Source organism: Saimiri boliviensis, chromosome 11 (genome assembly GCF_048565385.1).
Source record: "Saimiri boliviensis isolate mSaiBol1 chromosome 11, mSaiBol1.pri, whole genome shotgun sequence".
Taxonomy (NCBI): domain Eukaryota; kingdom Metazoa; phylum Chordata; class Mammalia; order Primates; family Cebidae; genus Saimiri; species Saimiri boliviensis.
Genome location: NC_133459.1, coordinates 39391325 through 39406638, shown reverse-complemented (window position 1 = coordinate 39406638; position 15314 = coordinate 39391325). Strand labels below are relative to the sequence as shown.

The window sequence follows — 15314 nt, the reverse complement described above, 5'->3', positions numbered from 1 at the left end:
ACAGATGAATGAATAGCGAATAGCCTCCAAGGAGCTTCTGCCAAATCTTTCAGAACACATAGATTTTTCTCTCTGTGTCTGGAGTCCTACTGACCTCAACACTTGGAATCCTGTGCATGTTTGAACCAGAAGAAACCTTAAAAATCATCTAGCTATCTCCTATCCCTACCATTTCACAGATGGGATGATTGAGGTGATCACTTATTTGCCAACTGTATTAGTCCGTTCTTGCATCCTAGAAGGAAATACCTGAGACTGGGTAATTTATAAAGAAAAGGGAGGCCAGGATTGGTGGCTCACACCTGTAATCCCATTACTTTGGGAGGATGAGGTGGGCAGACCACTGGAGATCAAGAGTTCAAGACCAGCCTGGGCAAAAAAAAAAAAAAAAAAAAAAAAAAGGAGGGGGGCTGTTAATTGGCTCACAGTTCCACAGGCTGTACAGGAAGTATGATACTGGCATCTGCTTGCCTTCTGGGGAGGCCTCAGGAAACAGAAACTCAGAGAAGCAACTTCAGGGCCTTTGCATAAGCTCTGACACATCCTTGGCTTGTTGACCTGGCTGACTGCTATTCAAACTTCAGATGGGATGCCTTGGGGAGCATTCGAAGATCTCCCTTGCTAGGTCAGGCCCTCCCATAGCATCTAGCCCAGTTTTCATTACACAATTATTTAGGGGGCCATTTGGTTCATGTCTGTCACCTCTATAGGCTTTAAAATTCCATGTTTGGCTCATAATTATATCTTGAATACTCAACATATAATAAGATTTGGGTGGCAATGCTCTTTACCAAGGCAGGGAAGCCTGCAGGGGAGATGCTTATTCTGAATGTGTTTAGATGCAGATACTGTGGGATGTCCCAGATGAGGGCTGCATATCAATATAATTAATACTTGACATTTATTGAATGAATCAATGAATTTTCAGTAGGAGAGGGGATTTGGTCACATTTGTTTTAGAAGGATTTCTCTTGTGTAAAAGTTTGAAGGTGGTGAGACCAAGTCACTGACAGCAGCTGAATTCAGGAGTGACAGAAAGGCAGACTGGACTAGAGGAGAGGCAAGAGGGATAGTGAGAAGTGGGTGAACCCAGGAAGAACTGGGAAGCAGACTGGATAACCCTGACAATTAAGTGGATCGAAGTGAGGAAGAGGAAGGAGTCAAGAGGGACTCCAAGTTTCTGAGAGCACCTTGAACTGGGGCACGGAGGCATCTGCAAAAGAGGCAGGTTGGGTTGGCAGAGCATGCTGGCTGTCCCTAGACCCAACCAAGTGAAACATGGAAAACCTCTCAAAAAATCTTCACGCCCAAACTCCTTAGCTTGGTCCTGGTGTACTTTATTCAGCTCCATCTGTGCCCTACCCCCAAACTCAGAGCGCATAGATCACTGCTCCTCCCCCAAGCCCCACAGGATCCCTCCCCACTGCCTCCAGCCCTTCCCGGGGTGAATGAGTCCTCTGTAGCTATCAGAATTCGCTGTATCAGGAGTGTTTCTCTCCTGTCACCTCTGATGACTATTTTCCTCAATTCGGAATCCCCAGCACCTGCAAAAGACCTGGATCAAGGTAAACCTCAAAAAAGTTTGTTTTATTGAATTTCCCCAAAGACTGGCTTTATACATTAAGAGTTGAGACCAGGAATGGGGAATTACATCCTGGTGTCACCACTTAGACAAGTCACTTTTTTTCAAGCTTCAGTTTGCTCCCATCAAATGGAGATGAGAATACAGTGGACCTACCTCAAAGAGTTGTTTTGAGGGGAAAATGAAACACGCTAGGTTAAGTGTTTAGCACAACGCCTGGGACATGGTTAGTTACCTCGAAAAATTAGTTGTTATTTATTTATTTATTTATTTTTAAATTCTCGCCTTGATATTCAGAAGGGGCATGAGCAGAACAGAGCGTTGAAGTACCCAGGATGGCCACGCGAGGGAAGTGGTGAGCAGCCTCCAGGCGGACTTCAGCACCGCTGTGCCAAGGCACCTGCTGAGGACCCAGATGGCCCGCCTGGGGTTTCCGGGGCTTCCCGGCCCCTGAACACGTGGGCGCTGGCCAGAGCGCCACGGGAGAAGCCTCTGCCAGGTGCTCGGTCTCGACTCTCACAGCCCCAGCCGTCCCTCCTGCTCATCCCCATCTCAGCTTGGAGGGGCTGGCGGGCAAGAGGCGACAGAGTGGAGGGCAACCAAGATTGATGCCCTCCGTTTTGTCATTTGTCTTTCAAATTGGCTTATGGCCGTTTTTCTGTATAGAAGTCTTGTAGTCAAACATTTCCATGTTTTCTCTTATGGCTTCTAGGTTTCATTATGCTTAGAAAGTCTTTTCTATCTCTAAGATTATTAAAATATTCACTCATGTCTTTTTTTCTGATACATTATGGTATTAAATATGTGCTCCACCTGAAATTTATTGCTGTGTAGAATAAGGGCACACCGTTTTATAATTTCCCCAAAAGGCTTGCTGGTTATTCCACCCATTTGTTGAAAGTCTTGTCTCCTCTCCCAACTCCCTGTCAGAACCCCTCCCATTTGTCTGAAGTGCTGTCTTTTATTAATTCATTGATTCATTTAGAGACAAGAGTCTTGCTCTGTTGCTCAGGCTGGAGTGCAGTGGCTTGATCACAGTTCACTGAAGCCTTGACCTTCCAGGCTTAGGTAACCCTCCCACTTCAGTCTCCCTGGTAGCCGGAACTATAGGTATGTGCAACCATGGCCAGCTAAATTTTTGTGTTATTTTTTGAGACAAGGTTTTGCCATGTTGCCCAGGCTAGTCTCAAGTGACCCACCCACCTTGACCTCCCAAAGTGTTTGGATTACTGGCATGAGCCGCTGTGCTGGGCTATAAAGTGCTTATCATAGATTGAATTCCTTTATGGGGCTGGATCCATTTCCATACTCCACTTTGTTCCGCAGATCAGTTTAGTGCTGCTTCAATACCATGCCATTTAAAATACGTTGATTTTATAGTATGTTTTAGTATCGGCTAAAACAAATCCCTTTTCATTACTTTTCTTCCTGAATTTTTTTTTTTTTTTTTTTTTTTTTTTTTGAGACGGAGTCCTGCTCTGTTGCCCAGGCTGGAGTGCAGTGGCATGATCTCGGCTCACTGCAACCTTTGCTTCCTGGGTTCAAGTGATTCTCCTGCCTCAGCCTCCAGAGTAGTTGGGATTACAGGTGTGAGTCGCCACGCCTGACTAATTTTTTGTATTTTTAGTAGAGACTGGGTTTCAGCATGTTGGCCAGGCTGGTCTTGAACTCCTGATCTGCCCACCTTGGCCTCCCAAAGTGCTGGTGTTACAGGCATGAGCCCCCGCACCCGGCCTCTTCCTGGACTTTTTATTTCTGTGTGTTTATTCTATATACACTTAAGAATCAACCCCCTCCCCACCCACCTCCCACCTAATTCTTCTGGTAGCCAGTACAGAACTTTGGAGTTACTGAAATTATAAGCAAACTGTACGTTGCACATTTCTCCAGAGAGAGTGCAAAGTTTTCATCAGATGTACAAACGGAGCCCCTGGTTAATGTGTCTCTGTGAAAGGTGCCAGGGAGGAGCACAGGGGCAGCCTGATTCCTCTCTCTGCATTCCCACCCTTCACCTCCACCCTTGTTCCAGGTCCTGCCCTGGCCTCTATCCTGCCTCCCCTAATCTAGTCCCCCTTGCTGCTCCAGAGCAATCATTCCACCACCCAGTCCCTAGTTCCAGGCCTAGGCCTGAAGTAGAATAGATGATGACAAAGCTTTAATTAATACATAAATAAAATCAGAAGTCCCAACTCCACCTCTGACAAGCTATGGGACCCACCTTGAGGCTTTTCACATTGTAGGGCCTCAGTTTATGCTTCTCACAGACCAGTCAAGTAGGGAAGGCATAGGATGACTATGTCTCCTAGCTATCCCCAGAAGGAGGCCTTAATCCCAATAATTTTCCGTTTTCTCCCCACCTTCTAACTCCCCATTTACTCTTTTTTTTTTTTTTTTTCTGAGACAGAGTCCCTCTGTCACTCAGACTGGAGTGCAGCAGTGAGACCTCAGCTCACTGCAACCTCTGCCTCCTGGGTTCAAGTTATTCTCGTACCTCAGCCTCTTGAGTAGCCGGGACTACAGGTGCTGGACACCATGCCTGGCTAATTTTTGTGTTTTTAGTAGAGACATGGTTTCACCATGTTGGCCAGGCTGGTCTCGAACTCCTGGCCTCAAGCGATCCACCCACCTTGGCCTCCCAAAGCGTTGGTATTACAAGCCTCAGTCACTGCGCCAGGCCTCCATTTACATTTTCATTCATGCCCTCAGCAGGGAGGCTACTGGATTTACATGCCTCCAGCAAATATTAATTATTCTGTCCTCTCTGTCAATGAGTGGAATGAATTCAAAACCACGGAGCCCAAGAGTGGAACTGATCAGTCCTAAGCAAGGTGAAATAGACAAGTTGGGGCAGGCATCACCCTAGGAAAGACTTTATACAGTATCCTCCCGGGCTGCAGAAGAACCCAGGCCTCCAGGAGTCCATTTGGAGGTTTATTTAGGCAGATGCCAAGCCCTAGAACAGAGTTTCTCAGCCTCAGAAAGCTGCTGACATTTTAGGCCTGACAATGCTCTGGCGCGGGGGCTATCCTGTGCATGGCAGGCGTGTAGCAGCATTCCTGGTCTCTTCTTATGAAATGCCAGTAGCAACCTCCTCATTGGGAAAGCCAAAAACGTCTCCAGACAGGGTCGAATGTTCCTGGGGGACAAAATCGCCCTAAGTTGAAAACCATTGCTCTAGAGGAAGTAGAGAGTGCAGGGCAAGGAGGTCAACCTTGACTTCGGGGCCGGCCACTCTGCATCCTTCTGTCTGAAAGGGACGGTATAGTCTTTCTCTTCATACCAGGCACTTGGGCAAGTCTTTTCTCCTCTCTGAGCTTCAGTTTTTCCATCTGTAAGAGGGACTTGACTTGTAAGTCGTTTCTTCTTCTCACCATCTGACGTTCCTGGAACTGGTCCAGGATAGGGCAGGGGGCACCGCGGTGCCTGTGAGGTCCTGGGAGGTGCCCCAAAGAGAAGGATGAGAAAGAACAGATGGGGGTGGTGGTGGAGAGAGGAGGCCGGGCAGGTGGCAGGAGCGTCTTGGGGACTTGTAGAGGCCTGAGGCGTTCCCAAACACTGCTTCTTCGATGCCTCATTAATGAAGGGTCTCCCCCAACCCGGCAAGCCAAACTCCCCGGATTCCCCTAGGCCCCGCCCACCACCGAGGCCTGGCCCGTTGACCCCGCCTATCCCCGCGGCCCCGCCCCCAGCAGGCCCCGCCTCCCCTTCGCCTCCCGCCAGCCGGAGCTTGGGCTTTGCACCCGGCGGCGACTGAGAACGGTGGCTGCCGCGGAGCCGGCAGCGCAGGCGGGCGGAGCGGAGCTGCCCCCCTGGTGGCGGGCGATGCCCCCGTGAGCCTCCCTCGCCGCCCCTCCCCGCCCCGCGTGCCTACCCACTCGGAGTCCGCGCCCGCCTGGGGCCGGGCCGCGCCTACTGCCGGGTCCGCGGGGCGGGGTCCCGGGGCAGCACCTGCCCCGCCTTGCGGAGCCGCCTCGGCCTGCGGAGCCCCCCTCCCTGTCTGGACCCCGGCCCCACCTTCGGGTAAGTCAGCAGGCCTTGCTCGCCTGGGAGTGGACGTGAGGAGGGGGCTGCAGAGATCTGGAGAACCACGGGGGGAGGGGTCTCTGGCCCTGAAGCGCAACGTAGGGATGTGTGTGTGCAGGGGCGGAGGTGGGGGGATGAGCACAGGGTGTGAGAGAGCTCTGGGGCGGGGGCTAAGGGATGAGAGAGGGACGTGGGGTGTTTGGGGAAGCCTGGAAAATGGGGAGGGGGTCCCAGAGTCTTGAGTTCTTTGCCGCTGCTCAGAGCTCCTGGGACCCTCAACAGCATTGCCTGGCATGGCATTTTTGGAAAGTGCTTAAAATCCCTCCTGGAAAGGGAGCTGGAAGGCAGCCTGCCTTTCTCCCTCCTGCCTGTGCCCTGGTTGAGAAGCAGCCACTTTTTCCTCCCAACGTGACATCGTTGTCGTTGTCGTAGCCAGAGGACCCCCCTCCCCCCGAGCCCCATAAAAGAAAAGGAGTGCTGCTCACTCCAGCCCTAGGGTGGGAAGAGGGGCTTTGGGAAACAGGGAAAGCAGTTGGTCAGCAGAATGGTGCAGAGCCCAGGGTCCGGGGAGGCTTGGCAAGACCCTTGATGGGCAACTTGGGCACTCTGTCATTCATGGGGAGGATTTCTTCCCTGACTGGCCACCTGGGTACCTGGACCCCATGTCACCATCACCTCTGGACAACTCAGCCCTGAGGAGTGGGTTTCTTCAGTGTCCTGGTCCTGAAAGCACAGGAAGGATCCTGGAATGGGGTGGGCAACTGGCATACCAAGGCTAGAGAACGGGGGGCACTGGCTGGCACTGCCACCTGGGGCCTGTTTGAATGTGGCCCTTCAGGGCTTGGACACCTGGTGAATATTAGTGTCCAGCCCTAGCCCCAGGGATGTTATCAGGATGTAGGGAAGCAGGCTACTGCCCCTTTGGTCCTGTCCTCTATCCATAATGACTTCTTCAGTCTGGGTTCCTTGGGTTTGGGGCCTGAAGTCATGGGAGGAGGATTGAACCTGGTCACCAAGGGGTTAATGAGCCATCTCCCAGCTCCCCCTCCCCATAGTTGCTGCCAGCCATCAATTAGTCTGTAATCAGGCAGCTGCCAACTGTCCCTAGGGGCATGTGGGTAGCTTAATGGGGCATTCTTGGTTGAGGAGGAGGGGTGGGTGGGTTGGGCAAGAACGTGCTGGGGAGGTGGCCCATGCAACTTGTGCTTAAACCAAGCACCATGCCCTTTAGTGTTTGTTTAGTGCTCACAGACCCCTTTTCTACCCTCTGTGCCTGACTGCCTTGCTTAGGGACTTCAGCCCTGGGGTTCTACACTTACCCGACCCCTTGCAGGGTATGAAGCCCAGAGTTGGTTAAACTTGGCTTCAAACCCAAGCTCTGCCACTTTCTGGCTGTGTGATATTGAGGAAATCACTTCCCTTCTCTGAGACTCTTTCAGTAAAACAAACCCAGCTGCTATGTTGGTAACAGGAAGGAGTGAGTGAAATGGTGGATTTCAGCTGCGCAGCACAGTGCCTGGCACTCAGGAGGGCTCAGCAGATCATTGCCGAACTCATGAGCAAACCCTGTGCCAAGTACTTGCTGGGGGCCGGCATGCAGGAGACATGTGCTGAGGACCCAGCAGGGACCATGGTCCTTCTCTCAGGGCGTGTGGCCTGTGTCACTGTCTTAACTAGTCTCTCTCCCTCCCTCCTTGCTCAACGATGCTTCTGGTCTCTGGACTTTAATTGGATTTTACTGTGAGGAGCCCAGGCCTAAAGCTGCTACTCTCTGGGCTTCCCAACTTGCTGCCCAGATGCTGAGCTCTGTGGGGTCTGTCAAGGGTCTGGGTGATGTCTGCAGCTGCAATAGCAGCTGGCCCTTTAAGGAGGGAAGAAAACAATTATCTGGCCTGGGCATTGCATCAGCTGGAGCCTGGAGGGTCCCTGGGGAGGGGGGAGCAGGCTGGTGGTTGATTTCATTAGTGCCCTGTGAGAACTCTCACCTGACTCTGCCCCACTCCCCAGCCACAACCTTTCCCAGGCAACAGCTGCCTCTGGGCCTCCTCTCACTCCAGGGGCACCACCTTGGAGAGCTCTCTGTGTGTACCCCCTAGTCCATGTCCTGGGGTCCAGCAGAGGAGGGAAGTGTCTCTCACACTGGCCCTTTGCTGACTGTGGCACTGTCTCTCCTGCTAGCAATCTGCTGACTTGGGGTGCAGGATGCGTCTCCTGTACTGGCATTTTGCTGATGATGGGGGTGTTTCTCCCACACTGGCATTTTGTTGACCCAAGGGAGGAGTGACTTCTACACTGGCCTCTCACTGACAGTGGGGCTGTCTCCTACACTGGTATATCGCTGACCTGATGGAAGAGCTTTACCAGCTGGAGTGTGTATGAACTGAAGGCGGGGGTTAGAAACAAGAGAGCTCTGGTTGGAGGTGAGCTTGCTGGGAATGGTGAGTCACAGGGGTTGTGTGGTTTGGGGCAGAGAAGAGACCACGCACTTGGGCATCAGACAAACAGGATTAAAATCTGTTGCCTTCCGCTTCCAAACTGTTATCACTTCAGGCAGGTGGCCTCAACTCCTAAGTCTCAGTCTCCTCTGGAAAAGAATAATTTCTACTCGTACTGCCCCACCCCATCTGGAATGTGGGTAGGGAGTTAAATGTAGTAACCAGATGTACTGTACCTAGTCCAGGGTTGGCAGGGGGAGGGTGCATCCTGTATGATGGTTCTCTTCCCTTTGCAAGTTTGGGCTCTTCATAGCTTGAGCTCAAGAAGCCTAGACAAGAAAAGGAGGGTCTGGGAGGAAAGAAGAAAAAGGGGGAAAGAATGCCCAGCCCTCTTGCCTCTGTGGCGGGAGGATGCATTCACTCCATCAGGTACCTCTGATATATCAGGCTCTATGCGCCAGGTGGCCCCTGCCCTCATGGAGCAGACATTCTAGAGGGGACAGGACCCAGATCAAGTAATTACACATGTGACATGTGTAGAAAGGAGGGACTCAGGGGAGCTCTGGAACCTGTCACTGAAGTTGCTCTCCTGCCCTCTGTAGTCTGGGAAAGATTCCTGGAGGTGGACGTCTCAGCTGAGTCATGAAGGGTGCTAAGGAGTTGTAGAGGCAAAGAAGAAGGGATGAGGGAGGGGAACAGTGTGTCTGAGGCCCTGGTGATGGTGAGAACAGGCTTGGAGTGGTGGAGGGAGGGCAGTGTGGGCAGGCCCAGGACAGCCCAGCCAGATTTCCTAGTCTAGCAGGATACTAAAGACTTGGGAATTTGTCCTGGGGCCAGTGGCAATCCCTAAAGGGTTTGAAGCAGAAAAGGCAGGATTAGGTTTCCCCAGAATGTTAGGGTCTGTGGCCCTCAGGCAGAGCCTTCTTGAGAATGACTTTTTGCCCTCTCCTACCCCTTTCCCAGTGCCACAGCCTCAGTCCCAGGGAACCAGTTGTTTATGTGGCTGGCTCCAGGAGGGAGGGGGGGCCAGTCCCAGTCCCTCCAGCTCCCTCTCTCCAGTCTAAGCTGCATCGCAGCCTTGTTGACGAAGCTCAGCCCTTGGGGCCAGGTTCTCCCAACCTCCCTGGGGAGCCAGAGGGCAAGACGCAGGGCTTTGGCACCAGGCTGGTCTGTGCTCACATCCCAGCTCTGCAGTTCCTGAGCTGGGTGATCTCTGGGAAGGCATACCCATCTCTGAACTTTGGTGTCCTCAACTATAAAATAGAGTTAATGTTATATCTAGGAGAAGGATAAAGTGCAGTTTCACGTGGAAATCATAAAAGCCCTGTTTCAATGTCAGTTGGCATTTTTACTCTGTTGTGTGGGGGCTGACATCAACTCTGGGCCAGGCCCAGGGCTGGCTGGGGGTGGGAGCAGGGCTGATTTCAAGAGTCTATGGTCACGCAGGGCCCTGTGCCTAGAAGGACCCCACACTTAGTTTAATGTTCTGCTGACATCGTCTTAAAATCCTTAGTAACTTTGCACAAGGGGTCCTGCGTTTTCATTTAGCACTGGGCTCTGCATATTTTATAGCCCTACAAATCGTGTAGGGCAGGAAGAGGCAGGGTAAGACACAGACTTGCAAACAGTTCCCAAGAATGAGGTAGAGGGCATGGCTAGCCATCCTGAGGTAGGTGGGATGTTAGTAAGAATAACACTTACTTAGTGAATACTGTGTGCTAGTTCTCTGCCCGTCACTTTACACACTCATCTTCAAATAGCCCTATGAGGTAGGTACTGTTATCATCTCCGGGTATAGATGAGGAAACTGAGGTTATCTGTCCAAAGTCACACAGTTATCAAGTGGTAGATCTGGGATTCAAAACCAGGTTGTCCAACTGCAGAGCAATGAATACACCAGGGAATTCTCCACCTAGGAGGAGCGGCCACCTGCACTGGGTTTAAGGATAGCTTAGAGTTTGCCCAAGGGGAAGAAGTGCAGTGGGGAAGGGAGGGCTGTGGCAGCCGGGAAGAATCCAGGCTAAGGGCATGATGCTTTGCCAGGAGAGGGAAAGCCAGAGCCTGGTGCCTTCTGGGGTTGAGAGAAGGTAACCCCTGCATTTCATGGTCCTGATTTGCCAAGCTCAGAGCCCCTTGTCACTCTGCCCCTAGGTCCTGCTGCTACCATGGCTCCTCAAGTTGCCCCAATCCCTCTTCCCACTGTTTTGCCCCCTCCCTTCCTACCTTCCAGGTAATCTCATTTAATCTCTTGACTTTAATGATCTCTTCTGGGTTCAAGATCTGCAGGTCTGGCTGGGTGCGGTGGCTCATACCTCCTCAAAGTTCTGGGAGGCTGAGGCAGGCAGATCACTTGAGCCCAGGAGTTCAAGACCAGCTTGGGCAACATGGCAAAACCCTATCTCTACGAAAAAAATACAAAAATTAGCTGAGCATGGTAGCATGTGCCTGTAGTCCCAGCTACTTGGGGGGCTGAAGTGGGAGGATCGCTTGAGCCTGGGAGGTTGAAGCTGTAGTGAGCTGTGTTTGTGCCACTGCACTCCAGCAGATTGTGTGACAAAGTGAGACCCTGTCTCAAAAAAAAAAAAAAAAAGCTCCAACAATCTGCAGGTGTGACTGCTTCCTGGACCACACTTAGATGTCTCACAGTCAGCTTCAGGTCAGGTCCAGACCCGGCTCTGGACTCTCCCACATGCACCTGCTCTGTCTTTAGGCTCCCCAGTTCATCTCTGGCACCCCATCCACCCACCTGGTCAAGCTGGAAAGCTGGAAGTTCCCCTGGAAACTTCCCTCTCCCCGTTCCGCACCCCCATAGCCAGTCTTCAGCAAGTCCAGTTAGTCCTCCTGAATCTCTGCCTTGAGTCCATGGACCCTCTCGCTGCCCACCGCCCCCTCCGGGCCACCGTTGGCTCTCACCTGGGCCACTGTGGCAGCCTCCTACCTGGTCTCCTGACATTTGTTCTTGCCCCGCTTTCTTTCATGATCTTCTTAGGATCAACGTTGGATTGTGTCATTTCCCTGCTTAGGACCCTTCCCAGCCTTCTTGGAATGAAAGCCAGATGCACTGACGCAGTTTCCGAGGCCCTGTGGGATCTGGTTCTTGCCTACCTTTTTGTGTCTTCTTCCGCCACTCTCCCGCTCCCTCAGCTGCAGGACTTCCACACGTGTTGTCCCCAATCCTGGAATGCACGCCCCCTCTCGGGGCCCTGCTAACTCCTACTTATCCTTCAGATAGATACCAGCTCGAACGTCATTTCCGCAGGGAAGCCTAAAAACTAGACAGTAAACAGCACCCCGCTCCAGAGGACCTTGTACTTCTTCGTTATAATGTTCAGCGCACTCGAATCGCTTTTCCGTTGTGTCTCTTTCACGTCAGACTATGGACTTTGTGGGTGCAGGAATCCTGTTTTGCCTCACCCCAGCACATAGTAGGTACACAGGGAGCTGTTGGGTGAATGAAGGGACTGGATGAGGGGTGCTGCAGCCTCCTAACTGGTCCCTGCCTTTTCCAGCCCTTTCTCCAGGCAGCCCCAGAACAATCTTTCTAAAACGCAGAACTGACCCTGTCACCCCCTGCTACTTAAAATACTTCAATAGCTCCCCATCACTGACAGGAAAAGGCCTCAGCTTCTTATCATGGTATTCAAAGCCCTTTATGATGTGCACCCAACTGCCTGTCTCCCCTGTTTCCCCGCCACACTTTGAACTCCTGGCAGTCCCTCTAACACACCAGGCTGTTTTGAGTCTCTGTGCATCTGCACTTGCTGTTCCCTTTGCTTGTAATGCCTCCCCACCCCTACTTTGTCTCCATGGAGAACGTCCTTAATTCTTCAAAATCAGCTCAGTTGCTACCTTTGCTGTGAAACCTGCGGAGCCCTTCCACCCCTCTGCGGGCAGAGTTAGCCCACCCTCCCTCGGCCACATCTGTGCAAAGTCTACATCTCTTACTCGGTGTCTCCCACTGTACTGGGCTCCTCCGACGCAGGCACAGTGATTATTTTTTCAGGATTGTTCATCTGCGAACCTCCGGCTCCCAGCTTCTCTCTTGTCTTAATTAGGTCTTTGCTTATATACAGAAACCCACTCAAACCAGCTTCAGTAATAAAGAAGGGTTTATTATGAGGATACAAGGGATTCCCGGGAACTAAGGGGAAGGAAAAGCATTAGCTTCAGGAAGGCGGGATCTGGAGGCCAAGAGAACTTGAAGCAGCCATTCTCTGCACCCTGCTGGCCGTCTTTGCCTTTCTGTCTCCACAAACTGAACATCTCTGCCTTTTCAGGCACCAAGCCACCTGTAGTTCCAGTATTGTATCTCTTGGTTTCAGCCACACGGAGAGAGACAACGTGGGGCTTGGCAGATCCAATCCCAAACTCCCAGGAGAGGATCTGATTGGCTCAGAATGGGACAGGTCCCCATCCTGGTCCAATCATCTGTAGCTACTGGGAAGGATGGAGACATGCAAACATGGCTCTCAGTGCCCCCCTCAGCAAAGGGGCATCTTTGTTAGCTGGGCAAGGACTTCCAAAGACATCTGGAATTCTTAGAGTGCCAAGATGGGTGCAGGCAGTTGGACCTGAGCCCCAGCCTTCCATCTGGACAGCAGCTGGAGAAAAAAAGGCCTGGAATTGTGACTTAAAGGGGAGACTTTTCTGGGCAGCAATGCCCAGAACAGGATCTGAAAAACCTGTCAAATGTCATTCAGAGGCCTGAGGAGAAGGAGGGAGAGGAAAGCCTGAATTTTCTCACCTTTCTTTGGAGTGAGGAGAGAGGGAAGAGGAAGACAGGGACAGTCAGAAGAGTCTTTCCCCACCAAAATCTTCATCCTCCAAGACATAGTCATTCTTTTCCTCAGTGAAAAATCAAACTATGTCTACCCCACCTTCCCCCTAGTCACTCATTCTTGACTTGTACTGATTCTGTTCTTTGTACTTCCTGGGTAATAAACATTTTTTTAGCACTTACTCTGTGCCAGACATTGTGTTCACACATTTCATTTAATCTTCATTCCCTGTAAGATGGGTACTATTATTGTTCCCATTTTGTTTTGTTTTGTTTTGTTTTTTTAGAGACAGGGTCTCACTTTGTTGCCCAGGCTGGAGCGTAGTGGCTCGAACATGGCTCACTGCAGTCTCAACCTCTTAGGCTCAAATGATCTTCCCAATAGCTGGGACTACAGGTGCACACCACCATGCCTGGCTAATTTTTTTTTGAGACAGGGTCACATTTTGTCACTCACACTTTGAACTCCTAGGCTCAAGTAATCCTCCTACCTCAACCTCCTTGGTAGCTAGGTATGCAGTCATGCCACCATACCCAGCTCATTTTTATATATTTTTGTAGAGACAGGGTTTCACCATGTTGCCCAGATTGGTCTCCAACTCCTGGGTTCAAGCAATCCTCCCATCTTGGCCTCTGAAAGTTCTGGGATTACAGGTGTGAACCACCACATCCAGCCTGTCAACTCCTTTTACAGAAAATGAAACTGCAGTTCAGGCATTTACAGGCTAGATTTTAAAGCTCTTCACCTCTCTTAATCTAAGTGATTTGCTGACTTGCCTGCTTCCTGTTTGGGATTGCAAGGGTCTCACGGGCAGATAACACATTACCATCCTTTCTCTTTCCCCACTGCCCAGCAAGGGCTGCCAACTGTGGGATGGATGCAGGTAGAGTAGAAAAGGCGTCTGGGTGGGTGTCAAGTCTCTGACTTGTGGATCTGCCCTGTGGAGCTGGCTCTGTGACTATGGACACGTCTCTTATCGTTTCTGAGCCTCACTTTTCTCATTCAGAAATGGAGATAATTCCTGCTCTGAGACTCATGTTAGATGGTGCCCATTATGACAATTTGTGAATAGGAAAGGACCAAGCAATCTCTAAAGGGTTGTTATTACCAGAATGGGCTGCAGCAACAGGGCACTAGCTGGCCACTGTGCTCTAACTCCTGCAAGAGGTGGACAAGCCTAGAGCTTCCCAGTGTGTGGAGTGGGACCCAGGATGACTTTCAGTGCCATTGCATAACCCTGGCTCACATGGTGAGAAAGTTGGTTCCCTTTCAATACTACCAAATCCAAGATTGTCTAAGGGAGAAAGTGTCAGTGAAATTTCTAGTATGTCTTTAACAACTTTCCAACACTGGCTGCCCTCCCTTTTTAGCAGAGAGCTCTGAGGCTAGGCTCAGAACATTGGCTGGCAACACCATGTAGCTAAAACATAATAACATAATTTTGTTTTTACTGTATTTGTTTTATCATCATTTTCTATTTATTAAAAGTGATACTGGCTTTCCATTTATAGTAATAACATGGTTTCTGTTGAAAATAGTTGCATTTAAGTTAAAAGTGTAAATTTATTTATTTTTATCTGTTTATTTTTTTTTTATCAAGACTGGATCTCACTCTGTCGCCCAGGCTGGAGTGTAGAGGCCTGAGCTTGGCTCACCGCAGCCTTGACCTCCTGGACTCAAGTGATCCTCCTACCTCAGCCTCTCGAATAGCTGGGACTATAGGTGTGAGCCACCATTGTCCCTGGCCAAAGTGTCAATTTAAAGAAAATAAGTGCCAGGCGTGGTGGTTCATACCTGTAACCCTACCACTTTGGAAGGCCGAGACAGGAGGATCACAAGGTCAGGAGTTGAAGAGCAGCCTGACCAATATGGTGAAACCCCATCTCTACAAAAAATACGAAAATTAGCCGGGCATGGTGGCATGTGCCTGTAGTGTCAGTTACTCAGGAGGCTGAGGCAAAAAAATCGCTTGATCCCAGGAGGTGGAGGTTGCAGTGAGCCAAGATCTTGCCACTGCACTCCAGGCTGGGTGACAGAGTGAGACTCCATCTCAAAAAAGAAAAAGAAAATAAGTAACAAACAATACAGGAATCTGTAGGTTTTTGTTTTTTTTTTTTTTAAGACAAAGTCTAGCTCTGTCACTGGGCTGGAGTGCAGTGGCATGATCTCAGCTCTCTGCAACCTCTGACTTCTGGGTTCAAGTGATTCTCCTGCCTCAGCCTCTCCAGTAGCTGGGATTACAGGTGCACACCATCATGCCTGGCTAATTTTTGTATTTTTAGTAGAGATGGGGTTTCACCACGTTGGCCAGGATGGTCTCGATCTCCTGGCCTTATGATCCACCCACCTCCGACTCCCAAAGTGCTGGGATTACAGGCGTGAGCTACTGCACCCAGAGTAGGAGCCTGTAGATTTGGCAAAAATCAGTGAGGTGGCACACAGTATTATGCACTTAATGCAAAATTGGGAAATAGTATGGGGATGTCAGAAATATGC

General features: G+C 50.7%; 1 protein-coding gene across 2 annotated transcripts in view; it reads left to right on the top strand.

The window, feature by feature from the left end:
• The first annotated feature begins 5283 nt into the window (after positions 1–5283).
• Positions 5284–15314, top strand: part of RIMS3 (regulating synaptic membrane exocytosis 3) — a 39042-nt gene continuing 29011 nt past the window's right edge. Inside the window, exon 1 of one of the 2 annotated variants that reach the window (XM_039473542.2) lies at positions 5284–5602. The gene's annotated coding sequence lies outside the window, so the exon portion shown is untranslated. The remainder of the gene's footprint in view (positions 5603–15314) is intronic. The other variant, XM_010347531.3, reaches the window with a different exon arrangement.